This window comes from Equus przewalskii, unplaced genomic scaffold (assembly GCF_037783145.1).
Source record: "Equus przewalskii isolate Varuska unplaced genomic scaffold, EquPr2 ChrUn-13, whole genome shotgun sequence".
Lineage (NCBI taxonomy): Eukaryota > Metazoa > Chordata > Mammalia > Perissodactyla > Equidae > Equus > Equus przewalskii.
Window position 1 is genome coordinate 993,453 of NW_027228750.1, and position 27,491 is coordinate 1,020,943.

The 27,491-nt window shown below is 44.2% G+C and overlaps 1 long non-coding RNA gene across 2 annotated transcripts; it reads left to right on the forward strand.

Moving 5' to 3' along the window:
* LOC103548381 (uncharacterized) lies at nt 1–26,295 on the forward strand. 2 transcript variants are annotated; one of them, XR_011536718.1, is made up of 4 exons: nt 1–179; nt 18,075–18,342; nt 21,035–21,170; nt 24,396–26,295. It is a non-coding gene; the product is annotated as an uncharacterized lncRNA (long non-coding RNA). The 2 variants fall into 2 exon arrangements; XR_544237.2 differs by lacking the exon at nt 18,075–18,342.
* Nucleotides 26,296–27,491: the final 1,196 nt, after the last annotated feature.

The window sequence follows — 27,491 nt, forward strand, 5'->3', positions numbered from 1 at the left end:
AAGTCCGAAGATTCTGATCAGTTCCTCTCTTGCCCATACATGGCACCACTGACTCCTGTTAGAGCACACCACTGTGAATGATGAATGAACTGCACTAGGTCCAAATGGACTAACTAGGCCTGCTGTGCCACTATGGGAAAGAGCAGACTTTGGTGCCTCTGAAAAGCAGCTGCCTGCAGGTACCCTTTTCCCTCGCTCTTAATACGCTAAATTTGTAAGCCCTCTTTCCCTGGAGGTCTTCTGTGTGTGCTCAGGGTTCATTCCTTGAACTAGGGCTATTCAGGATAGGGATATTCAGATTCCATGAACACTCCACGTGGCTGTTCTTATACTTCATTCTGCTTCAAACCTGTTTATCCACAAGCTGCTTCATTGACTCCCTAGAATCATGGGTTGACTACAATCTTTTTTTAAAAATTGAGATTCATAATAGTTTACATCATTGTGAAATTTCAGTTGTACATTTTTTCTTGTCTGTCACCACACAAGTGCTCCCCTTCACCTCCTGTGCCCACTCCCCACACCCTTCCCCTGATAACCACCGAACTGTTTTCTTTGTCCATGTGTTTGTTTATATTCTGCATATGAGTGAAATCATGTGGTGTTTGTCTTTCTCAGTCTGGCTTATTTCGCTTAGCATAATACCCTTCAGGTCCATCCATGTTGTTGCAAATGGGACGATTTTGTCATTTTTATGGCTGAGTAGTATTCCATTGTATATAAATACCACATCTTCTTTATCCAATCATCAGTTGATGGGCATTTGGATTGTTTCCATATCTTGGCTATTGTGAATAGTGCTGCAGTGAACATAGGGGGTTGACCATGATCTTAAACATTAAACTACAGATGGCCCCATTGCCCAAGGCTCCACCCCAATTATTTCTGCTAAGGATTGCTGGTATGATTCTTGATCATTTAAGGCCTGAGGCATGAAAAAAAGAAGTGGGAGAGAAGGCAGAAGCAGAAATAGATAACAATTACGGTTTCCGAGGAGCTGAAACAACCTTAGGTTTCATTTTTTTTTAATTAGAATATAATTTACACACAATAAAGCAACTGCATTTTAAGTGTACAGTTTGATGAATTTTGACAAAACTGGTGTAATCACCGCCACAATCAAGATATTGAACATTTTCATCACCACAGGAAATGTCCTTGTTTCTTTCCAGTCAATGCACTCCTGCTCACAGTGCTGATCAGGTTCTGATTTCTATCACCAGAGCTTAGTTTTGCCTGTTCTAGAACTTGAAATTATTGGAATCAATTAAATGATTATTTACGCATGTATAGCTTCTTTCACTCAACAAATGCTTTTGAGGTTCATCTATGTCGTTGCTTGTGTGAATAGCAGTTTATTCTTTCTTTATTGCTTAGTATTTATTCTATTGTATTAATATAACATAAATTTGTTTATTCATTCACCTGTTGGTGGGCATTTGGGTTGTTTCCAGTTTGAGGGGTTATTATGAATAGAACTGCTATGAACATTCTTATATGACTCTTTTTGTGAACGTGTTTTCATTCCTCTTGGATAGATGCCCAGGAGTAAAACTGCTGAGTAACAGAGTAGGTGTATTTTTAACTTTGTAAGGAAAAGTTCTCCCAGGATTGTACCATTTTACACTCGCACCCCCAGTGTATGAAAGTTTCAGTTATTTCACTTCACCTAAGCTTCATTCTATTAGCTCATGGTCACTGCTTAGTGAGAACAGTTCGAAGGACCATAACATTGTTTCTCACAATCAGATTTCAGAATGTGTTCTGTCCCCAAGAGATGCTTCATACTTGAATACCTCTGGTAGGAAAAGGGTTTTCCAAACATTGGGACCTTAGACCCAGCATGCAAAATTAGGAAGGATGCTCAAGGAGCAATGAGGGAGGAAGGTGATACAGCTTGGCCCACCATGCAGGATCAAACTCAGCAACCAATTTGATGACAGATGTTCAAGCAAAATCACTCTCATCTCTAAGAGTAGCTTTGTAACAAGTTACTATCCCATCCCTGCGTAATCAGAGAATTTATTTGCAGTCTGTTAGCTAATTGTTCCCATACTAAGCACAGATCTTAATTAAATACCCTAAGTGACATTTAAATTTCTGGTCTCCATTATGAACCGGTTGATAAATTACCATTCTCATATCCTACTAGTAGAGTTTAATTTAATTTGCTTAAGATTGAAGCTGATTTCTGAGATCCCTGAAACAAGACATGAAGTGAGTATCACAAGATGTGATGGAAACGCGGTAGAAGACACGGACTCTGCCGTCAAGAGAGGGAGGTCACACACCAGCTGCACAGCATTCAGCAAGTCACATCACTTCTCTTGGCTTTAGGTCACTCAAAACCAAAGTGGGAACAGTAACTCCTTTTTCTACCCACCTGCTTGCTAGGGTGGGCATGAGATTCAAATAAGATACAGCTGTGTTTGAATCCTGGCTCTGCTACATCCTGCCACGAGCTTGACTGTATTACTTATTTAATTTTCCAAATCTGGGTTTTTGTCCCTGTAAAGTGAAGATAATATGTGAACACCTTACACGGTTGTTACAAGAATTAGGTGATGTATATAAAGCACCTATCACAGTGGGTGCTTAGTAAATGAGAGCCTCAATATTAAGCAGGCTACTTGTTTGAGTTACACAAGGGCACCATCAAACATATGGCAGCTTTCTCAATCAAATGGCAGATCCACTCAGTTGACAACCAACCTTTGTTGAACTAGGCACCATATCTTGCTGATAAAGCTCACACAGTGACAGCAAGAGTACCTGGGCTGTGATCTGTAACCCAAGTTTCAGCCTCCCTGGTGTCCCTCATCCTCCAGTCATACAGGGCCACCCCACTCTTCAATATCAAATAGCAAATCAACTGGCTCTGACTCCCATCTCACATACAGCAGGAAATTCTCATCCCTCCCCTCCATATTTCCATAGCTTCTCAGAGGATTGATATTTCTTTTAGATACTTCCTGAGTTCCTGCTTCTGCTGCATTCTTGGTCTCTGCTTGTGTCTCACCTCCTATAGCTGTTTTCCTTTTTTTCATTGTCCATTGAGCCAAATGTAAAATACATCTCCTTTTCTCTTCCATTACGGTTATTTGCTTTTATCTCTTATCACATACAAATAATCAGGTTGGTCTGTTATTATTTGTTTGAATACAAGGTTTTAATCTAGCGTCCACCTGTGTTTCTGCTCTTTGACTTTCCTGTACTTCTTGCATAGAGTGGCTTCTGATATTCTTACTTCTCTTAAATTCACACAATCATTTTATGTGGGTGCAAGCATGTGACCCAACTACGTGTTCTAGTCTGTTCATGTGTGAATATATACATATTGAAACACATTTTAAAAATCCATGTTTTGACCTTTATATTATAGTTAGGACATTATATTGATTTTTATAGTAATGTACACAGGTTATATTATCTATGAATTCAATTTTAGGACAGTAAAGGGGGCAAAAACTAAATATACATTATAAAATCAGGGCGTTGGGTCTGTTAGTGTAGTGGGTGGTGTATGGGTGAATTGGAGCGACATCTTTCCATTCTTGTGGCTTCTCTTTCTGCCGGCAACCACTCTAACAAGAGCAGGGGATGTGGAATGCGAAACCTGCAATCTGAAGTGAGGGCTGGTTGAGATCCTCCCTTTGTGAGTGCCAAGTATTTGCATGCTAGCTGCTTCCCTGTCCTTCCACTAGATGCCAGCAGTGTCCCAGGAGACTGTCTGGGTGGCTCTGTTGTGCCTCTCTGGGAGTTTTCAAAATCAGCGCAAGGAAAGTTGCTCCAGCTCCAAGTACACTACATTGTTTCTAGAGTTGGAGGGCTGCTTATGGTATCTTGGTCACCCGGTTCCCTACCTGCGCTGGTTTCAGAACAACAGGGTCAAGTTTAGGCACACAACAATGCATCGGGTGAGATCCAGAGCATAACCATGGTTGGCATCCCAGCTCCTGTGCTGCTGGCCTTGCTGACCCACCCACTCACCCACCCACCCACCCACGGAGTACATCTGCCGGAGACTGACCGTAAATATTTACCTTTCATTAAACATGTCATCACTGCCATTCACTGAGAGTCTCAAGAGCACCCACGCAGAAGCCAGGGGCTGCAGCTCAGCGGTGGGAACAGTGAACCTGTGATTCCTTCTAATGCCTGCAAAACAGTGCTCTCCAGTCTGCCCCATCCGGAGCCCAGGATAAGGCTCTGTCTGTGCTGAGACCCGTCTTGGTCTTGGGTTTTGCAGAACGGAATTGAAAAAGAACGAGCACTTTCTAGAAGTAATGTCTTCTAGAAGATACGTCTCTTCTGGGTTTCCAAGGATCTGACAATAATACGGAGAGATGCAGAAAGACACCAACAGATGACATAGAGGAGGGCTGCCCAATAGAACTTTAGTGATGTTCATATAGAAAACACTAGCCACTAGTCACATGTGGCCACTGAGCACTGAGCACTTGGCTAGTGCGACTGAAGAACCAAATTTTAATTTTATTTGATATTCATTAATTAAAATTTAAATGTAAATAGCCATATGTAATTATTAGTTACTGTACTGAACAGGTAGTTATAGAATATGAGACAAATGCCTCCAAAGTGCCAAGCCCTGCACTAGATGTACTTGTGCATGTATTCTATATATCACATATGTGCATAATATATATGCAGCTTTTGTGTAATTTTAATATATGTAAATGAGCAAAGGAATCTCAGAGAGGTAGTTGAAGTCAGACTTGGACCTGGAAGCTGTTGTTTTAGGAGAAGATGACTGGACAATAGGCGGAGAAGAATTTGCCATTAAGAGAGTGAGGCGAGCCAACTGATTGGGGCCAGGGGTTTTCTAAGACATAGAGATTAAAAGAAGTCCCCTCCTACCAAAAAGAGAGAAGTCAAGATGTAAGTGCCAGAGTAGGAAAACTAGGAGGGTGACCAAAGGAAGACAACTGAGGTTATGAAGGCCCTTCTTCTCCCTAAGGACCATGGATTTCAGAGTAAAGGGAAGGGGCAAGCACATAGCCAAAAGAGCTGATAGCAGTCAGTCCAGGAAAGGAAGAGGAAGCAGGCCCTGAGCCTGGTGGGAAGGTGGGTGAGGAGCGGGCAGCTGAGAGCCAGGATTGGGACAGATCAGTGGAAGCTGCAGCACGAAGGTATCCACTCCTTTGGCCTGCGAGTGAGGTGCAGGACGTGCAGAAGGCTGATATTTGGGTATCAAGAGGAATTTTCAAAGACCTTTGAAATCTGCTGACTTAATAGTTCTCACATGTAATTTCCTTTTAATTATACTTATTTTAATAGTTTTATTAAGACAATAAGCTAGACAGTTGGACCACATCTATTTCAAATAACATACAAGGTACTGTGGGAGAGAGTCCTGCAGTGTGGTCAGAGAAGGAGCACCTCATTTAAATGTCACATGCCCTGTGCCATTTGATCTCCAGAAAAACATTTTGTGGTAGGCATTATGGGCGTTACAACTGAGGACACCAAGGCTCAGAAAGGATAAGAAGCTTACTCATGCACCGCAATCTTAGCCCTTTGTGTCTTGTGTTCAAATTCAATGGAATTAAACACATTCTGAACATTCTCACACTCTTGTTTATAATAACCCAATAGACAAATGATTTGGAAAGAAGAAAATGAAATTGAGATTTTATATACATTGTTTTTTATAACCCCTTCAATACTTTAACTTATAGATACCAAAGAGCCGCCCTAACCCCCAGACTTTCAAGGTTAGTAGCAGAGAATAATTTTGAGCAATCAATCTCTGAGTTATAGGCCCAGCACCTTCCATGCTCCATTCTGCAGGGTGGCTACTTTTCAAGTGATGATGATGATCATAATTACATAATGATAATATAACAACCATTGACAGTCCTATACCCTAATAAAAAAGATGCAGCTGTGGTCCCTACCTAACCAAAGCAGAACTCCTATCAGCGTCATTGACTTTTGCTTTCAAGAGGAGGTTGCTTACAGCCTTTCACCTCAGTTGAAGCAAAAGAAGCTGGAATATCTTAAGGTGGTCTGTTCATTCAACAGGTATGTATTCGGTACCTCTTGTATGCCAGGCACTGCTGCAGGTGTCATGTACACTCGTCACCCTAGCACACCATGGTTCCTCAGTGCCTCCTAGGAAGTTCAAACTCACTAACTTGACATTTAGGATTCTAGTGTCTCTAGCCCAAACTCACCACTCCTTCATCAAGAGAACACATACAGAGAGCTCTCTTACATGCAGACTTCTTCTATGATACCTAGTGCCTCTGGCTGTGGAAAAGCCTCTGAGAAACCAAATTTAGGAAAGTTCCACGAAGTCAGTTGAAACTATGGCAGGCAACATGAATTGCTATAAACTATGAGTAGCTAACAGAAACAAGAATTTGGTAATTGCTAGTTTGGCAAATTGATCATTTAACAAATTAATGATTTTACAAAACTGATTTTTGGCTAATTTGTTTTTGGCCAGTTGGTTTTTGTGAATTTCCTTTTTGCAAGCTGGTTTTGCTTCCCTGTTCTTAATATTCTTCAGTCTTCCTATCCCCTTGAAATCTCCCTGCTCCTCCTCAACCTAACCATCCCTCCCCCTCCCCCATGCCACCACCATACACGGGATGTATCTAGGAAAGACTACTCCCCACCAGGGAAGCCCCCCAGGCCTAATGAGGAAGCATTTCATTACCAGGCTAACTGCCTGGGACGGTGAGCCTGGATACATCTCAAGATTTGGCTTCAGGGCTGATTGGTTGCGGCCCATACTATATGCAAATGATATTTTGAATATTATCTCTGGCAACCAACATGTTGATAGCATGTCCTGTTTTTCAAGTGATAATCCCTGAAGTTGGTAAAGGGATACTACCTGCAAAAGCTTCCTACATTCTGCTCCCACTTGATTGTGAGCACCTTAGGGAAAACCCCATGTCTGTATTTTTCATCGGTGCATCTCTAGTAATTGACCCAGTGTCCGGCACACTGAGGGCTAGTGATTAAAAGTGAAGTAGGACTGGCCTGGATTCAAAGCCAGCTAGATATGTGACATTAGGTGAGTCCTTCAACCTCTCTGAGGTGTCTGTTAACTGGGGAAAATGTCAGTAGCCATCTCCTCAGGCTGCTGGGGGAAAGCATGTAAAGTGCTTTGAATAGCTTGGCACATAGTGAGCAATCAATAAATATAATCTATTATTGTTGAATGAATGAATGAATGCATGAAAGAGCTGGTTTAATCTTCACAACAATCCTGTGAGTTCAATATTATTATGCGCAGGTAACCCATAGATCACTTGGGCTTCCATGACCTTTGAAGATTTAAGTAAAATTGGACCCACACCTCACTTTCCAGGTCTGAGGAAGCTTGATCTCTCCATAGAATTTCTGTGCTTCTTGTTCCTATGTTCTTATTGTTTTCTTTTCTTGACCCTCTTGATTTCCCTCCAAGAACCTCATATCAGATCCATATTTCTGTAAGAAATCCAACCATACTTAGCATTTTCAGAAGTGGGCAACTTTAGCGAAAATTTTCCCCCAAAACCTTCATCACACTTCCTGGACTTTTTTGACTCCAATTCGCTTCCCACTTGACCTTCCTCGTAACACCAAGGTCCTGAAAAGTGCCGTCCAGTCCCCCTCTCCGGTTGCATCCTTTTTCACAGGGAGAGGTCCTGCCAGGCCAATCTGTTATTCCTTAGCCTTCCTCTCCCACTCTGTCCCAGCCTCCACCTAGAAGTCTGGTCAAAAATATCCTCAATCTCAAGTACATCTTGTTTTGAGAAAAAGATTTCTAGCTTGCTCCAAATTGCGCTAACAAATTCTCTTGTCCAGAATTTAGTGAAGAGAAGACAGTATTTGTTTACTTGTGGCATCCAGGCTATCACTCACTCCTTCCCAGAGGTTGGCCTGGTGGCTGACAGAGAGAGGGAGCCTTTCACTGCCCGCTGAGGCCCTAGATCCCCACACTGGCTTCATCCATCCCAGTCAAGCAGTGATCCTGGGAAGATCCTGGGTGGCCAAGGAACTGGATCATAGATGGCAGCAATGAGCGAAAGGTGACCGGGAGGGCAGGCAGAATTCTCAGCTGGGTCTGCCCCTGCTCTTTCTATTCCCCACCAGGGGAACCTAATTAGGTATGGTGGGATGTTCTCTCTCCTCTACCTGTGAAGTTCTCTGTGTCTGGCAAGAGGAGATGAATGCAGCATTTATCAAGCTTTTTTGCTCTCTAGGCTGGGATAGCTCCTTACTCTCACTTATTATTTTCTACCTATAACTTCTGGAGGGCTCATGGATGCAGTCTGTCATGAGAAGCCCACTCTCACTGCAACTAAAATTAATGGGTAGGTATTTCCATCTCTCTCTCTCTCTTTTTTTTCCCCGAGGAAGATTAGCCCTGAGCCAACATCTGCCAATCCTCCTCTTTTTTTCTGAGGAAGACTGGCCTGAGCTAACATCCATGCCCATCTTCCTCTACTTTATACGTGGGACGCCCACCACAGCATGGCTTGCCGCACAGTGTCATGTCCGCACATGGGATCCGAACCGGCGAACCCCGGGCCGCCAAAGCGAAACGTGCGCACTTAACCACTGCACCACTGGGCTGGCCCAGGATTGTTCTCTTAACTTATTCATTAAAATCTTTATTCTTCCTTGTATTGCTTTTGGTCTGCATCTCCTTTTCTGAGCCTGAGTCTGAAGCCTTCTCTCACTTTTTGCTCCATAAAGTCATGGTCTCAGGTAGTGGTGAAGTGGAGGAGAGCTTCCTAGGACCATTCCCAGCCTAGCTGACTTGCTGAAGCCTGCACTCTATTGGCAAAGATCGGTTAATTTCCCAGGTCTCCTGAGATTACAATCCTAACTTGAGTTTCCACCTCCTCTGTCATTAGACATACTTCGGTAGAAATGCCTGAGAAGTACTAGCCTAGGGGAAAGGGACTCACCTGGCCTGCTTCTCTCATGAAGCCTTAGGCCAGAAGCACAAAGGAGCATTTGCTGCTCACAAATGCTTGCCTCACCAGGAGACTTCACAGAGATGTGGAGCCCAAAGCCTCAGATCATAGCAAAGTATTTTCTTGGCTGAGGATCTGTTCCTATAAATTTCTTAGAGACTTGGACCTACTGCAAAGGTTATAGCCATTGTCAACAGCCAACAGAATTCTCTCTTTGCTACTCACTATCCATGTAACTAACCCTCAGCAAGTTACCAAACTTCTCTGAGCCTTGATTTCTTCATCTGTAGTAAAAGAATAATAGTTTGTATTTTAGGGGACGTTTTATGAGGATTCAGTAGGATAATATGTGGATAACCCAATTCAGTGCCTCGTGTGTGGAAGGTGCACAGTGCTGGCTTCCTGACTGACATCCTGACTGATACAGAAAGGTACTAGGTGTGGGTGTGGAAGATGGAGAGATGAATATGGCAGAGTACTGGTTCCCAGTGAATGTAAAATATACGGAGGAGGCACAGAAGTACACAAAAAATTCTGAGAAGGGCTTGAGTAAAGGCATGGAAAGGTAGAGTAGGAGCAGACAGAGAGGAGTGTTGGTTGTAATTCAACCACAAAAAGAACTTGTAGACCCATAGTCTTCTTTTCCAAAGCGAGACAGCTTAGCATGTTTTTCTCACTAGCTAAGCAGTGGCATGATAACATGGGTCTTTAAGCTCTTAAACTGGCAGGTGGCCAGTGGTGGAGGTTGGAGCAGGGGACAGGGAAGACAAGCTTTTCCAGAGGGACTATCCCAGGCAGGGCACACTGGCAGAACCCACTCTGTGCTTCCAGAGCCCTCCTCTAACCCAGACCTAGATCTTCTCTTCCTGCTTGAGTATTTTTCTTCTGAAGGGTAAAGTAGGAAGAGTGAGAAGAATGGTGGCCTTGGAGCCTAGTCTTGGTTCCAACAATGGGCTTTGTTGCCAGGGGACATGAGGATTGGGGGGCACTGCCATTTTCCTCCCCCAGCAGTCCAGCTTCGCCTCTCACCTTGCCCACCACCGACACTCCAGCTTTTAACAAATCTTAGGTGGCAGTGGCTGTGATCTGGGAAGTTCAACAGGACAGAGCAGACAGCAGAAGACCACTGCATGAGAATTCATGAGTGCTGAGAAAAGGAAAAATTGGGGCTTTGACGAGCTTCCTGATTCCTCTGCCCTCCATTGCTGCAGCAACTGAAATTGAGTGGTGCCCAGTGAGGCAGACATTGGAAGAAAGGAGGCAGACATTGGAAGAAAGAGCCCCATAGTTTCCAAAGCTGGTGCTACCACAGAACTGAGTCTACAAACAGGGTAACATGAGGGTGTGAGCTTGGGCTTAGAGCCAGTCCAGCTGTATTTGAATTCTGCCTCCACCTCTTACTGGCCCATACTGTCTTGGTCAAATTGCTGAACATCTCCGTGCGTCAGTTTCCTCTTCTGTGGAATGGCTTTAACAACAGTAGGTACTCTAAGTGGTTATAAGGATTAAATAAATTAAAAAAATGTGTGTACAAGATTACAAGAGTGCCTGGCACTGAGTTGGAGCGCAAGCAACATTAGCTGTTGTTGTTCTAGAAAACTGAAGATCTATAGAACTAGAGGGAAGCAACTATTCTATGGCATCAAAATAATCAGGTAACTGAGAACTTAACCTTTTATACACTCAAAGTCTTCCTTAATTCTATTTTCAAAGATTTTTTAAAAAAAAGAGATGTCTGTAATCACTGCTTCTACTTCCTCTTTTAATTCACTCAGGCTGTTTCCACTCTTGCTGTTCACCCTAACCATGCTTCATCTGGCTGCAGTGCTAGAGAAGTAGGTCAGAATTGTGATGATGTATGAAGAAAGAGTCAACTAAACCAAGGACAGCGAGATCAACAACATAAGGGGGCATGTTTAACTCCCCTCCTCATCCCTTTCTGCTTCTCTTTTTTTCTGTTCCATATCTGTCCTGTGTGTGGACTCCTTATTTATGGGTTGTGAGTTCATCTCTGAATCTCTACAACCCTCACACCACTGCCTTGAGAAGAATAGCATCCGTTGAATAAATAGATGGTGAACTATCTTTAAGGATCAATTTTTGCCTAAGGAATCCAGCCTGAAATTTTCATTTCAGTGGAAATGACAAAAGAGGCTTCGGTAAAATTCAGTCTTCTTTCCAGAAGGCATAAATGTAAAGAGGAAAAGAGATTTGAGAAGGCAGACATATGGCTTCTCTTCCTGACTCTGTCTGGTTCCACATTCTGGAAAATAACCCTGAAGTTCCCTGCTTTTACTTTTGTTTATCATGAAAAATGAGACTGACCTTAAGATGAGTCAGGACCTCACATACCAAGTAAACAAGGAATCAGAACGAGAATGTTTGATGGGGGTCAGGGGAGAGATCTAGTGCTTACCTTTTTCTTTTTGTTAATCATAAAAATCACAAAGTCAGATAAAAATCCTTGCTTCTGTGGGCCACCCCATGGCCGAGTGGTTAAGTTCACGCTCTCTGCTTTGGTGGCCCAGGGTTTCGCTGGTTCAGATCCTGGGCATGGACCTAGCACCGCTCATCAAGCCATGCTGAGGCGGCATCCCACATAGCAGAACTAGAAGGACCTACAGCTAGAATATACAACTATGTAGTGAGGGGCTTTGGGGGGAAGCAGAAGAAGAAAAAAAAGGAAGATTGGCAACAGATATTAGCTCAAGGCCAATCTTTAAAAAAAAAATCCTTGCTTCTTTCTTCTTCCCACTGAAGATTTATGAGATTTTTCTAGTAGTTGCTTGCTGGAGCTCTGCAGAGAAATATTAGTTTTATAAACTAATACAATGTCCACAATTCCATATGAAAACGAATTCAAGGACCACCAAACCCGGAGAGGCCTCAAAGCTGCAAGGAGCCCTGACGAATGCATAGAACCACATTATAAAGTTCCGGGGAGACTGGGGCAAAAGGAATCGATTGTCTTCTTGAAATATACCAGCAAGAATGTAGGCCTTAATTAACGAAGCCCAAGGTTGATTTTTCTTGCTGCCTTTTTCTCTGAGAGACAAATAAGAAATGAATGAGGTTGAAAGCAAATGAGAACCATATTGGGAAAGCGAAGCATAGTCAAACTTTTGGCTGAGCTGGTTGCAAAGAGCTAAAGTTCTTTAATCATCTTGCTGGAGATGTAGCCAAAAAATGCAATTTGAAACACACACACATGTGCACACACATACACACACACACACATTTCCACACCATACCCTCCTCCTTTTTCACTGTAGATGAATCAAGATGGTGGAGACAGGATATGATGAGAACCATTCCTGCTCTCCACCTACTTTATAAAAGGCTTTGGCATTCGCTAATCTGTGCTGCCATGGTTAGGAGAATCCATCTATCACTTCTTATTCTTTAAGCCTGCATTGTGCATTGTGCACTGGCTGCAAGGAGCTAATAAGCAGCTGGGATAGGTAATGTATTAGGAATATGCTAAGATGGCAACCTATTTAAGATCCAGATACTTCTAACAGATGATTTTTCTAGAAGATGAACCAGTCTGGGCCTAGAAGAACATTCTGCATTGAAGGTGAGGATGGGATGGGAAATGACAACTTTATTAGAATTAAGATAAACTCTTGTTAGGTAGCAAATTGATGAGATGCAGAGGATTTTCCTTATGTCAGGGTTAGCCAGGTCAACTTTATAGAGAGGCAGAACTGACATTTGAATATGTGATATGATTTCAGGATGGTTCAGTATATACCCCACCTCACTCCACTTCATAGTACCTCAGTTTGTTTAAGGCTTGAAAAATTATCATTGTCTTTGTCAACATAGAGAGAGTAGACATATCTATCTGGCTTTATGGAATAGGACTGGGGCTTTTCTAATGAAGCCTAACTTAGATTGATATTAAATAAATATGGTGTATTGTAGGAATATTTTTGCCTAACTCTTGATGTTTCCATTTGTTAAAGGGAGCTCATTTAGTGTAACTCCTGGCCTCTTCCTCTCCGTTACTCATACTTCCCCAGGGACAGATAGAATATCTTAACTGACTGATACATCCAGGCATGCTCAGCTCAGCTCCGTCCTTCTTCCTCTAAGAATGAGTTGCTCACAGAGAGAAAGCATTCTGTTCTGCTCTGCTAGGGGAGAGGTCTTGTTCCTCAGTGGCATCCATGTTGGCAGGTATACTTGGCTAACAGACAGCCACATCCTCCAACCTGGCCTCTATTAGAAACAAAGGGTATTTTTGTCTCAATTTGCCAGTCTTTTGTTTTATTTGTCAATTTGTACAGAATGTGGGCAGGAAAGAGGGTTGCTATTTATTGGACTCCCTCAGACACCCCAACACGGTTAAAGTGTCAAGAAACCTGAATGGAGAACTTGAAGATTTTAGTTCTGATCCAGGTGCTGTCTTTCCTCAGGTGTTTGAATGTGGAGAGATAAATATATCTACCTTTCTATGCTTCGGCTCTCTTGAATGTAAAACTAGTTCATAAAATTATTGCCCTATAATTATATGTATAATAGGATGTCACTCCAAGGCTTAGGTTTAAACAATACAGTGTACTGTAGACACTTTTTTTCCAGCCAGAGAAGCTTTCAGGGCTCTGTAAAGGCAGATCCTGAGGAATCTCTGTGAGTTACATAAGAGTTGACTGATCAGGTTATAATTTTCCTGGAGGAGAATATAATTAGACCCTCTGTTTTTCGAGCCTTCATAAAACTGCCTGTCTCCTCAGGAAGGGAAGCCCGAGCAAGGGACTAGGAATTATTTGCAAAAGGATCCCAGGGGCTTTCTGGGAAAACAGAGCTTGAGATCTCAACCCTCTGTCCCAAGGAGCAAAGTTATGGTGATCCACTGGAGATGGACCAGGCTAGCCACCAAGGCCAGGGACAGGAAAGATCTATGAAATCCTTGAAAATGAAATTATCTTGAGGAAATGGAGAATTGAGGTTGATGGCCTGAGCTCAACACAGAGGTTCATGAGTCAGTTAACAATGACTACACTAAGGCTGCATAACAAACAACCACAAAATATTGGTAGTAAAACCAATATGCACTCTTTAGCTCAGGAGTCTGCTAGTCAACTGAGGGTTAGTGATCTCTGCTGGGCTCAGCTACACGGACCTGCTGATCTCCCACAGGCTTGCTCACTTACATATATGTCTGTTGGAGCTCAGCTAATCTAGGCTGGCCTTGGCTGCTGTGGCTCAACAAGTGAAAATACATAAAGTTTCTTAAGGCCTAGACTTAGAATTGACACACTGTCACTTCCTCCTTTTTCTATTGGCTAAGCCGAGTCACACGGACAAATCCAAATTAAGAGGGCAGGGGAATATACTTTGTCCTTTAGTGGGGAAACTCCAAACATACATGGCAAAGGACATGGATGTAGGTAGGGAGGGGTCAAAAATCAGGACCGATGATGCAATCTAGCAGAGTAGGGAAGGGTAGGTTTGGGCACAGTGTAGTAAGCTTCCTGCAGGGGGCTCCTCCAGCACGACCACCTACACACCAATGTTTATGCTCTGGAGATTGAAGGTTGAGCAAGGAAATGTGAGTCCAAAAGAGTTGTAATCCCGTTGGCCCAGTGACGCAGCAGTTAAGTGTGCATGTTCCACTTCTTGGCGGCCCAGGGTTAGCAGGTTCTGATCCTGGGTGCGGACATGGCACCACTTGGCACACCATACTGTGGTAGGCGTCCCACATATAAAAAAGTAGAGGAAGATGGTCACGGATGTTAGCTCAGGGCCAGGCTTCCTCAGCAAAAAGTGGAGGACTGGCAGTAGTTAGCTCAGGGCTAATCTTCCTAAAAAAAAAAAAAAAAAAAAGAGTTGTAATCTTCGCGCAGAGGACTATAGTGATCTGAGTAGGGTCATCACAACATCAGAAGTCAAGAGTAACTATCAAGACATGCAGGGCCAACAGTGATTGTGGTGGATGCTCAGTTCTCTCTCTGGAAGATAACTATAAACCTCCTTGCAACTGGGTAAGTTCCTGGAACTCTGGGACAATCTGAAGATGTGGGTGAGATGCTGGAGGAGGATTAAAAAGTGAGGTTCTGGACTCCCTGGTAATGCAACATACATGAGCTTTTGGAAAATTAATAGAGATATAGCCATAAAGGTACCCTGAATTGGTGATATAGATAATTTTGTGTACGAATAAAAACCACTCATAAATGGATCTGCCTCATCTCTTTCTGCCACTCTCCTCTTCCTCCCTTCATTCGCCTTTTTATTTTCTTTCTAATTTTCCAAAGTATATGGTTACAGATCTTGAGGAAAGTGTCCTGGTTCCTGTTTGGAAAACGGTCAGTGGATCAGAGGGATTAGCAGTACCATTCTGTTTCCTCACCTTCCTAAAATCTCTTTTGGAATAATCCTTTTCCCCCCACTGCCAACCGTTAGCTATGTGATGAAAATCTAAGCCCCGAGGCTTCATTCAATCAGGGCAATAATTTTCTGTTTCCTGTTCCTTGTTCAGATGAAGAATCCTTTCTTCCTCCAATGCCATGAGCCATCTGACAGGAAACCAGGAGTGCTGGCTGGCTATGTGTTTACAGAGGGGCAGAGATTTGAGAGCAAAGGATATTCTTCTGCCTGTACTATCCTTCCTCCCCCAGCACAAGGAGTCTTCCAGCATACCTCTCCCATATCCCCACACTGTCCAAAGTCTGAAGTCACATAGGTTAATGAGCAAACATCTTTTAATGAGCAAAGAAAGAACTGCAGGCCTTTCAGATCTTTTAAGGGATATACATCTCAAAAGTTTAATAGTCTCATTTGCTCACCAGGGCATGAAGCCATCTCAGCCTACACTGCCTGCTCATCCCTATTAAAAGACAGAACAGTTTTATAAGGCTCAAAAAACAGAAGGTCTAATTATATCCCACTGCCCACTTTGCCAGCCTTGGTTTGCCTTGGTGCTCTGAGGACCTGCGGCTTCAGATGTACCCTGTCCTAGATCCACCCAAGATACCCTCCTGCACACCAGCAGCCCTCTGAGATGCAGCTGCATCCTCCCAGACCGTCAGCAGTCCTGTTCAGGAGCTGCGTCCTTCTGAGGTGGTGTTTGCTTGTGCTGGTCCCAAGGCCCCAGGGGCTTGCTCTGTCCCAGATATCTTTTGTGTCTCATTCAGAGCCTTGGATGTTTTCAGGTGGCAATCTCATCCCTTCGGGGGTGCAGGAAACTCAGGGTAGCCTCTGACTCCATTATGTCATGCCACCATTTCTACAGTTGATACAAAACAATGGGTCAGGCTAGGGGTCTCTCTGGACTTCACGCAGGTAGCAACATAGGTCTTATCCATTCTCAGATCTCCAAATTTAAAAGGGGTTCCTTTGTGTACCCCTACCACACACACTTACATCTGTGATTTGGCTATGAGGAGGGGACAGATTGGAAGGATGCACAACTTCTATGCTGTTCCTAATACTTTTATTTCCTCTTCAACTCTCCTCTCCACTCAGCTTAGAGGGCTTCATCTGTTGGTTTGGAAGTGGAGGAGGATGCAGATGGAAGGAAGACAGGAAAAATGGATGCTGCCTGCTCACAGCTTCGTTCATATTTTTTCTGTCTTATGCCTGGATAATTCCTTCTGAAGCCAAAGACTTTTTGTTCCCAGTTTCTTCAGTATTTTCCTTACAGGAAGCTATTTAGGGTTCAAGTGAACAATATACGTGAGGTTATGTGTGAGGGAACATGTCCATTACTACCACACATGTTATTCCAAACTCAGTTTGCTGTCACTGCTTCTGCTGCTGGTTGATCTTTGTTCCAGTAAAGTTCATGCTGTCCCAGTAATGCTGAAGAGGAGGAATTTTGTTTGTTCTAAAAAGGTACCTGTGAATTAAGCAGAAGAGCGTTGGCCTTGACGTGAGATGACCTGGGTGTAGTCCAGACACTGTCTATTCATTGCTAGGTGACCTTGAGTACTTAATCCATTTGAGCCAAGGTTTTCTCATTTCAAATTAGGGACAAGGATCATAATAATACTTTTCTTTCAAGGTGATTACAAAAATTACCTCAGGTAATATTTCTGAAGGTGGTTTAGTATCTGTAAAGACCATTAAAATCTCATATAGTTTCACCAAATCCTCCACACAACTAAGTTATCTTCCTATTGAAGGTTGTGCAAATAAAGTGGGAAGAGAAAAGTCAACTGTCTTCCCACAAATCCTGATAAGATTACTCAAGTGGTTACAGATGTTGAAAGAAAAGCTGTTAATGATGCCAACATAAATAGGTAATTTACAAGAATAGTCTTGTGAATGTCTGGTGTTTAAAGCTATATCAAATAGGATTCCAATAATAATAGCAGAACCTGATGTAGTCCATATATGGATCTGGCACAGTTCTGAGCGCTTTCCTTGTACTAACTCATTTAATTCCAGTCTAAGCAATCCAAACTTAGAGAAACTTAGCTTTTTTTTTTTTTTTTTGTTAATGTTATGATAGATTACAACCTTGTGAGATTTCAGTTGTACATTTTTGTTAGTCATGTTGTGGGTACACCACTTCCCCCTCCGTACCCTCCCCCCACCCCCCCTTTTCCCTGGTAACCACCGATCAGATCTCCTTCTCAATATACTAATTTCCACCTATGAGTGGAGTCATATAGAGTTCGTCTTTCTCTGACTGACTTATTTCGCTTAACATAATGTCCTCGAGGTCCATCCACGTTGTTGTGAATGGGCCAATTTCGTCTTTTTTTATGGCTGAGTAGTATTCCATTGTGTATATATACCACATCTTCTTTATCCAATCATCAGTTTCTGGGCATGTAGGCTGGTTCCACGTCTTGGCTATTGTAAATAATGCTGTGATGAACATAGGGGTGTAACGGACTCTTGAGATATCTGATATCGAGAAACTTAGCTTTGATCTGATATTTGACAAAATAATTTTATATGCCTGCTATGAACTGAATTGTGTCCTCTGAAATTCATATGTTGAAGCTCTGCCCCCCAATGTGTTGGTATTTGGAGATGGGGCCTTTCAGAGATAATTAGGTTTAGATGAGGTCACAGGGTGGGGGTGGGGAGTGGTGGTGGCGATTAGTGACCTTATAAAAAAAGAGACCTCAGAGAGCTTATTCTCTCTCTTTCTCTCTTTCCCTGCTATGTAAGGGCACAGTGAGGAGGTGGTTGTCTACGAGCCAGAAAGAGAGTCCTCGTGAGAAATTGACCATGCCAGCACTTTGATCTCGGACTTTTCGCCTCCAGAACTGGGAGAGAATAAATTTCTGTTGTTAACCCAGTCTATGGTATTTTGTTATGGCAGCTTGAACTGACTAATACAATACGCTTGTAAATCCTGCCTGTCTCTATGGGTGCTTCCTTCCCATCCGCCCGAGGCAGTCTGTTTATGGAGTTTTCTGTCTCCTACGTTGGAAAGGCAAGCAAACATTTCTCAATATCTGTAAATATTTTCCTTCTGTCCACCATGGAACTAAAATCCTTCAAATACTTACCATACCTCTATCCTCTTTTAAATCCACCTTCTACCAATACAGTTATGTCTAGAAAGAATGTCTGCAAGCTTGTGCCAGTTTTCATATATACATATGGCAAAGAGGTATTTTTCTTCCTTTTTTTTTGAGAAACCCAACCAGTTCTTCTCTCATACTCTCTAGTAAATTATAAATTCTTTGAAAACAGCAACAATATCATTCTTGTTTTTGAATGATATGCCAGTCTTAGATCATATCAAACCGATATGGGTTTCCATTCTAGCCTTTTCAGTTGTCATTCAGTCACTTAGTAGCTGAATAAATGGAGTTTTTACACAATGTCCCTGAGCCACCCAGTTTTATTATCCATGAAATGGGGACTGAGCCTACCACACAGCGTTTCTGTACTAAAGAGAGTGTAGGAAGATCTTTACCATATTGCTGGAGTCTCAGTACACTCACATACAGAAGGTATTGCTAATTTACTCAAAAGAAAATAGAGCCCCAGAGAAGTTAATTACCTCTAGTTGGTGAGAGGGAGCTGGGCTCTCTTAAGACCTAGGAGGCTCAGAGTCTGTGCAGACACAGACCTGCACATGCCGAGAACACAGCCGCTCCCAGAGGGGCACAGGCGAGCTCAGGGATGCTCAAGGTCTAATGGGGGACCTTAAGTCAGAGAGATAAGCAAGAGGTCAGCTTGAGGTCTTGAGCCAGTGAGGGGGTGCCCTCATATCAAGACTCTGTACTTCAGAGCTTGGGGGTCCCTCTCCTGCCCTGTACATGCCCCAGGCCCAAGTTCTGGGCACCCAGACAAGCCACTCAGTGCTGGGGTGTGGTGTGAGGGAGGAAAATGAAGGCTCAGATCCCTGGGAGTGTGTGTGTGTGTGTGTGTGTGTGTGTAGGGGTGAGTCAAAACCCAAGGCCTTGAGAACAGAAAGCAGGGAAACCCAGCACAAACACTAAGGCCAAGTCCCACAGCCCGAGAAGCAGCCTGAAATGAGGAGCCATTTGAAATTGGAGCAGAGTGGGAGCAGCCCAGGAGAGAATGAGGATAGGAGGCCCGGCAGCCACGGGAGGCAGCATTACAGCCTCAGGCTTCCTGAGAGGTTAGGCAGAGCGTGGGACACGCAGATGCAGAGCTGGTTCATACACAGGCTGGGGACCAAAGTGTCATTTCTGTAGTCATCTGCATGCTTCCTCCAAGAGAAATTCCTTCCCCTCTTGTTCCCTGTGAAAAATCCAGCAGAGCAGTGCCCTATACATTGTAGGGATTAAGTCTTTGTCGACATGAATCCAAAGTCATTGTCCATGGGGCTCGGATTCACCTGGAACCTCCATGGAAGATCTGCCTCACCTTAATCACTTTCAGAACAGTAAATAACTCTTAGAACGTGTTTCACAGGAGCAGGACACTCACTTTAGAGTGCCGGACCTGGTCCAGGGGATTGCAGTCTAAATTCTCCATTTCACATGTTCATGTTTCTAACGTTGCCCAGAAAGGTCACTCCCAGGTTCCCATGGACTGTGAGGCAGGAAATAAGAACTCATTCTTGGCCCCACCACCAACTCCCTCTGTGGCTCTGGGTCCCTGGGCAAGCTGACTCCTGACTCTGCTCTCAGTTGCTCCATCTGGGAAATGGGAATAATCAACTCACTCTTGAAAACATGAAGATGGATTAGAGATGATATTTTTAAAGTGATTTCCCAGCGAGGTAAGAGAATGCTGCATGTTTCATAGATGCTCCCAGGAACGAAACGCATATGTAAAAGCCATCTTCTTTCCTCTGGAATTGAGAATTATAGACCTTGAACTGAGCAGTTCATCATCCTAATGTTTGAGAGGGTGTTGCTAGTTACCTAAAAAATTGGTCATTCTCAGCTGACATCAAGAGGGGGTAAATACTAGTGGAATCAGTTGGCTTTAGAAGGAGGCAGTAAAACCCCCAATAAAATAGCTCACTAAACCCTAGTCTTGGCTCAGATTCAGATCCCCACACCAGGGCCTTAAAGTCTGATGGGAAGCTTTTGGTGTTATACCTGGCACCAGCACCATGGTGGGGTCCAGCAGGCCTAATAAAACTCTCTCACCCATGCACAAGCTTGTTCCTGCTCACCATGCATGGAAAACGTGTGCTGTGTGCTGTTCTGGTGAGCCCAGGGCCCTCAAGCTGAAAGCTCCAGGTAACATAGTCTCCCCAAAACCCAGCTAAGGGCCTGGTACGTTGTGCGCACTCAGTGATGTCTGCTGAATGAATGAATGAGCCTACTCTGTGCAGCTAAAGGTTTAGGCAGCTCCATTTACTCCCTTCTGGGAGAAGACACAACTAAGTACATATGAAAGGGACACTTGATGGGCACCCAAAGTTGGAGAGGGGCCCTCAATAATAATACTAACATTTATTTAGCACTTACCAAATGTGCCAGCCATGAATATAAGCATTTTGTATATTTTAACTTACTTGATATTCACAACAACCTTATGAGGTATGTTCTATGACTATTATTCCCACTTTACAGATGAGGTCAACAAAACCTAAAGGAGGTTTGTAATTTGCCTAATGGTTAGGATGCTGGGGAGGTGATCTGAATGCAGACAGTCTGACTCTGGATCCTGCCCCCTTAACCACTCAATTACAGTGTCCAGTGACCTGGGGCTCCTACTGGGGAGCAGACTCCTGGAGAAGGCACGACGCTGTGTACCATCACTGTCCTCTCTGACCAGCTAGCATAAGAACAGAACAGAGTGCCACTGCTCAGCTTCATGACACCTCAGGTAAGTTGGCCTGGTGTTTCTGTGTTCTAATGGGGACAGTGAGGCGCAGAGCAATCAGCTGTCTCCTTCCTTGTCACCAGGCTGAGTGTGGTGGAGCACGGATCAGAAGGTAGGTCGGCTGGGCCTCGGATGTGCAGCTCAGATCTCTGCACTTCAGCCACCTGCAGCTGAGACGCCCCCCTGGGACACTTCACAGCCCCACCATCAGCAGGTTCCTTTGCCCAAAGGTGACAATTGCTGACAGCCTTGGTAATCAATTTATAAACACCTGCTATGAGTGAGGGACCTCAGGCACTAAAAAGTCTGAAACGGAAGAGACTTTAAGGAACATTTAATCCAACCTTTTATTTTACAAATGCAGAAACTGAGGCAGCTTACTCAAGGTCCCAAACTACTTGGCAGCAGTGTGGGGAGCGGAGCCAGGTCTCCCGACAAGACATCTCGTACGCTCTTGCCACTCTGTCATGCTGCACTGGGCAGTGCAAGGAGCGTACCAAGAGCCTCTCCTTGCTGCCTGTAGAAACTCTCCTTGGAGCCTCTCTGGTCTGGGTGCAACTCACTCACACACCCTTGGGCTGTCAGTGCATGGAAGGCAATCCCCGCCACATGGGGGAAGGCACACAGCCTTAGGGATTCTCCCCAGGCCTGTGTATAAAAATGATCCTCAGCAAGCCATCCGTCCCGGCCATCCCCCCTCCCACTCCTCGCCTGAAACTTAATTAATCATGTTTGCATCTGGATCCAGACAAGACAATAGCAGGGATGTGTTTTTGGTTAGGAACTGAAGCTGCATTCGCAGAGGAATGTTGATTAGTTAGTGGTCGGTATCATTTTTCATGCCTTTTTAAGTTACAAAAAATTTTAATATCAAAGCATTTCTCCCTGCACCACACGTATCTATTTCTCATAAGTGCATTCTGCTGGCATAATTTTCTTTTCCTTCCTGCGGGCTCTGTTTATGAGATGATCCATCAGGTTGTCTCAGAGGCTCCGTCCAGCCCTTCAGCAACCAGAGGCGTTCCAGGTGAGCCGTGAGCTCCAGCGCACAGCCTCTCCCCATGTGCAAGGGGAAGGAGAAAGGCAGACTTAGGCCAGGGTTGGTGAGGGAGGCAACAGTCATCCACTGCAGGGATAGCATGCCCTCCTTGTAGCGTGTCCTGGACCAGATCAAGCCCTCGTTACAAATGCTGCTGCTCTTTAGAACTGAAGTAGACCCTCAAAGGGAAGAAAATGTTCCAAACCTACTCTAGACCCCAAAATATTAGGGTCAATCTGAATATCTCAATTCCGTCTTCAATTCTGCACCAGGAAAATATCCTCAATCTAGGAAAGACTCCTAATGCAGGAAGCATGTCTTAATGTGTACAGCATGCCTCTGTGTGGAGAACATGTCAAGTCACAGATGATAAGTCATGGCAGCAAGTAATATTAGAAGTATGGAGCAGAGTCGGAAATCTGTCTGCCCCACCAGCCCTCAAGCTAGACATCCCTTTCAGACAAAAGTGATGGAGGAGTCATGGGAGACAGTGAGGTACCTCTTCCTTTTGCTCAGTGGCCTTTTCTGCTCAGCTCCAAACCTGGCTGAGGCACCAACAGTCCAGGACTGACCAGGGGGGACAACAAGAACAAGGTGTTCTAAGATAGTCAGATGCAGGCAGACCCTCCATCCATTTAGAAACCATCAGCATCAAATAGTCACTGATTCCCCAACTGCCACTGGCCCCAAGGGATGGCAGAAGGCTCATTATGGGAAAGAATAACTGCAGAAAAGTCAGGAAATTCAGTGTGTCTGGGACACCCTGGTTCCCAAAGCAGTTTGTGTTTGCCTTTTGAATTGATCAGGTAATGGCCCCAGATAACTGCTCTCACTACTGGCTTTGGCAAGAAGGTTGATTGTGGGATAGGCTGTTGAAGCTGGTGACTGAGCTGGAGATCGAGGGTGCTCTGGGTCAACTAAACAGCAAACTCACATTCCCAGGAAGCAACCAATTAATTAAATCATTATTTATTCACAAAACAAAGGAAGTATCAATTGTGTGCCAGGCATTGCACTAGAGGTGGACAGGTAGACCACCCTGGTCTTATTGTAGGAGTTTGGCCTGACTTGGTCTCACTCTTTGTCCTCCCACCCCCAGGCCTCTTCCTGAGACATAACCTTGGGGTTGAACAGGAGCTAGGATGGATGTTTAGTTATAGCTAGCTTCAGCTCTAAGGGAAGATTTTAGTATGTCCATTTTCATACTCAGAGGCACAGATGGCATGAGGCAGGGGTCTGCAAACTATAGCTTGGGCGAAATCTGACCTGCTGCCTATTTTGGTGAATGGTTTTATTGGAACAGAGCCATATCCATTCATTATAGCATCATCTATGGCTGCCTTTTGCTACACCAACAGAGTTGCATAATTGAGACAGAGACTGTATAGCCCACAAATCCTAAAATATTTCCCATCTGGCCCTTTACAGAAAAAGTTTGCCCTGGTATGAAAGATTTGCCATTTCCATGTAGACAATCAATGCTCAAATAGGAAGTACACTCAGATTTCGTGATTTCTTCTTCAAGACCCAAACCACAGACTGGCCTCCTCACTAGAAAGTTCTTTTGTTTTGTCTTTAATATTTTTATTCTCCCCCCGGTGGAAAATGTCTAAAATATCAAAAAGCTGAGATAGAAAGTAAAGAAGGATGAATGCCTTGAAATCTTTGACTTAACAATGTAGTTTAGAAAATAAGTGCCAAGGTGTGCCAGGGGAAGACTGCAGGCTCGAATTTATGGGGCCTGATCTGAATTCAGAACTGTGACCTCTTCAGTTCCTGACCAAGGGCAGACTCTGGAGTAAATGTGTGTTGACTCCAGATGGCCGTCTATGGAACAAACAAAAATCAGGTAACTTACACTCATTTATTTTAGAATTTAAAAGTATTTGTGTATTGATTTTTACCACAGATAGAGGTCATAAAACACGCACAAACAGAACAAACATTTCAGATATTGTGATAATTTAAAAACCTCCTTGGGGGAAAATTAAGCATTACGTAAACACTCAGTTTTATTATCAGCTGGGTAAAAGCACATATTTGTGTGGTACTTCTGGGACTGATGAAACGAAGGTCCAGGGTGTTAAGTTTCTTGCACAGGGACACGTTACCCTCAGTCTGGCTAACGCAATCAGCCTCATTGGACAGCCCACATCTCAAACATTCTACTCTATAACCTTGCCTTTTAGGAGGAAGCTGGTGCCTTGGAAAGTCAGGCTCACGATGTGGTCCCAGACGCTCCTCACAGCTGGGTCCAGGAAGACTCTCCCAGGCCGCCCTCCCAGATACCTGTGTCCTCAAATCACACATGAAGACATTCCCTTGACTCCTCTCTGGGCACCAGGTCTTTTTTTATTCTTGTTGGGATGTTAAGTGAGAGTTTGAATTCTAAATACAAGAATTTGCCAGAACCGAGTATGCCTTGGCACTTTCTCTTGGATCATTGTCTTCTTGGACTGTACAGGCCATGGTCTAGGAGCAATGGGCTGGACAAAGATGAGGAAGGTTGCTGTGTTCACACAACTCATGAAAGTCCAAGAAGAGGCACCATCTAAATCTTTTGAGAAAATTTCCAAACTGACAGTAGGATCTTCAGCGCAGTGAAGGAATATTGACAATTGCCAAAGTGGACAACGCTCCACTGCAGCCCAGCCTAGAACTACAGACTTTCCTGAGGGCCTGCTTGGTGACAAGCCCATGGGGTGTGTTGAGTGTTGGGGAATCTGGGAGGAGCAAACTCCTGGCCTTGCTTTGGAGGCTCTCAGTTGGGACCACTGGCCTGTCCCTGCCACATGTGGGCAGAAGCAGTGATGAAGCCTGTGGCAGGAGGACCTGGGAGGTCTCTGCTGGGCACCTGCAGAAAAGTCCTGCCGTCAGCATGGGCTGACTACCTGTGTCCAATCATCCCTACTGACTTAAATCTCCTTCCAGCTCAAAGGTTTAGAATGATCTCATAATACTCAATCTTGTAAAATGGAATTGTCATCAGAAACATGAGGGGGTGGGCCTCGAATATCCAGATTATTGCTCAGTGGGAATCACATTTCCCTCACAAAAGCCCTGTGAGAGAGGCAATCCTATCCCCAGTTTATCAAAGGGGAAAGTAACTCAGAAAGACTAACTGATGAGCCCCAAATCACACAGATTAGAAATGAGGGAGCTGGAAGCCCCATGGCTCTGAACCCCAGGTGTCCATAATGAGCCCAAGGGAGGCCTGGAAGTCCAGGGAAGGCCATTCATGGAGAGGCAGCTTGAGGGCTAGGTCTCCTGTATGATTGTACAGGTTGGCCACATATGAGGCCCCTCAGTAGAGGGAATCATTGGGGGATGAAATTCAGCCTGTGTTCTGATCCCTAAGCCATGGGCCCTAGCAAAGTACTAGGCCCTCTGGGGAAAGGCCTCTTTGTCTAATATGCACCAGAGGGGTATTGTGGGCTGGTGTTGGCCCTGCTTGTGGATGCATATGTAGTGAGGTTGGATGTGGGGAGCAACAGCAGACTGCTACCCCCCCATCCTGTACCACCTGGGTCATGCAGGGAGAGCTATGGACTCATCTTGTGAATACCTACTTCATATTATAGCTTTTATTGCTGTGGCTTTCCCTGCTTTGGCCACTTCTTTCTTCATGGAACACCTATATGAAGTCATCCAGCAGAACATTTACTCATAAAATATTTTTTCCAAGACTAAGGCAGGAGATGAAAAACAAGGAAGATGATACAATGGAATACTACTCAGCCATAAAAAAGACAAAATTGTGCCATTTGCGACAACACAGATGGACCTTGAGAGTATTACGCTAAGTGAAATAAGCCGGACAGAGAAAGACAAGTACTGTATGATTTCACTCACATGTAGAAGATAAATACATTAATAAAGAGAACAGATTAGTGGTTACCAGAGGAGAAAGAGGTTGGGGGAGGGTAAAAGCGGTAAGAGGGGCACATATGTGTGGTGATGGGTAAAAACTAGACTATTGGTGGTGAACACAATGCAGTCTAGACAGAAACTGATATATAATAATGTGCACCTGAAATTTATACAATGTTACAAGCCAATTTGACCTCAATAAAATAATAATAAAGAACAGAAGATGAGTGACAACAGTAAAGCATATTATCAATTTAAACATTCAAAAACTGTTGCAAGCAAAATTCAGTTAGCCCGTCTCCAAATATCGTGGCAGAATGCAGTTCTACGAAAGAACAACCAACGAACATTTCTTGAGCATTGTGGGCCCAGTATCAAGCCTGTACTTTAACTGAAGAGAGAATGCTTGGTGTTAGAAGCACTGGAATTCATCAACATCATAAAATCTTTTTCACCAGTTTGAGGTCCAAATGCAGTTTAATCCCCTTTCTTTTTCAAGCCCCTCCCCACCTACCCTTGAATGGTAAATCCAGTGTCCTCTTCTTTGCCCCCATCCTCACCCTGAATTGTCTGAGAATGTGGAGGACTCACAGCTTAAAGATATAAGGCCTAGAGTCTGATCACTTGACTAGGCTGCTCATCTTGTTGCCCTTGACGATGCCTTTGAACACAGATTCTCCCAGTTGAGACCTCAGCTTGGGTTGGGCTCCTGGAATGTCCTTGGTAGTGTTGACCCCTGTGCCTCTCCTAGTTATAGAGATTTTAGCTTCACCTTCCTGTGTTCATCCACCTCCCCCACAAATGGAACCACTGTGCCAAGCAGGTGGTTCTGGAGAAGCTTCCGGCATCACCACACGGTGCCACGTCAACACCAGACCTCCTCTGCAATTCTTCTGGCTGTTGATTTGAGCTGGGATTGTGAGCCCAGGCTTCTCTCTTCCTTAAGCTAACTTTATTTCTGCGTCCCAATTGTCCCCCTCTGTCCCTGGACCTTTTTAAGTTTTGGGAAGCAGGAGCTGGGAGCCTCCATACCATGAGCTCCCAGCCTCACGTCCAACATTCCCCTGCTAACTTTCTGTAGCCCAGCCACACTGTCCTTCCTGCTTCTTTCCCTAGCTGCTTCCTAACAACGTCACCCTTCAGAGCTGGGTGGGAACTTCACTTCCTAAATAAATCATTGCCCTACCACGGTCAATGTGTAGTAGTATCACTCCCATTTTACAGATGAGGGAGTAGATACAAGGGAATTCAGTAACTTACTTAAGATGCTCCCATCTAATGAGTAATAGCTCCAGAATTCCCATGTAGGTCTGACTCCAGCTCTGAGCTAGTAAGTCCCCAGCGCCAGCCGTGATTGTGAGACTCCAGGCTGGGGTATGGACGAGAGCACTTGGCGGCCACCGCCAGCCGGTATC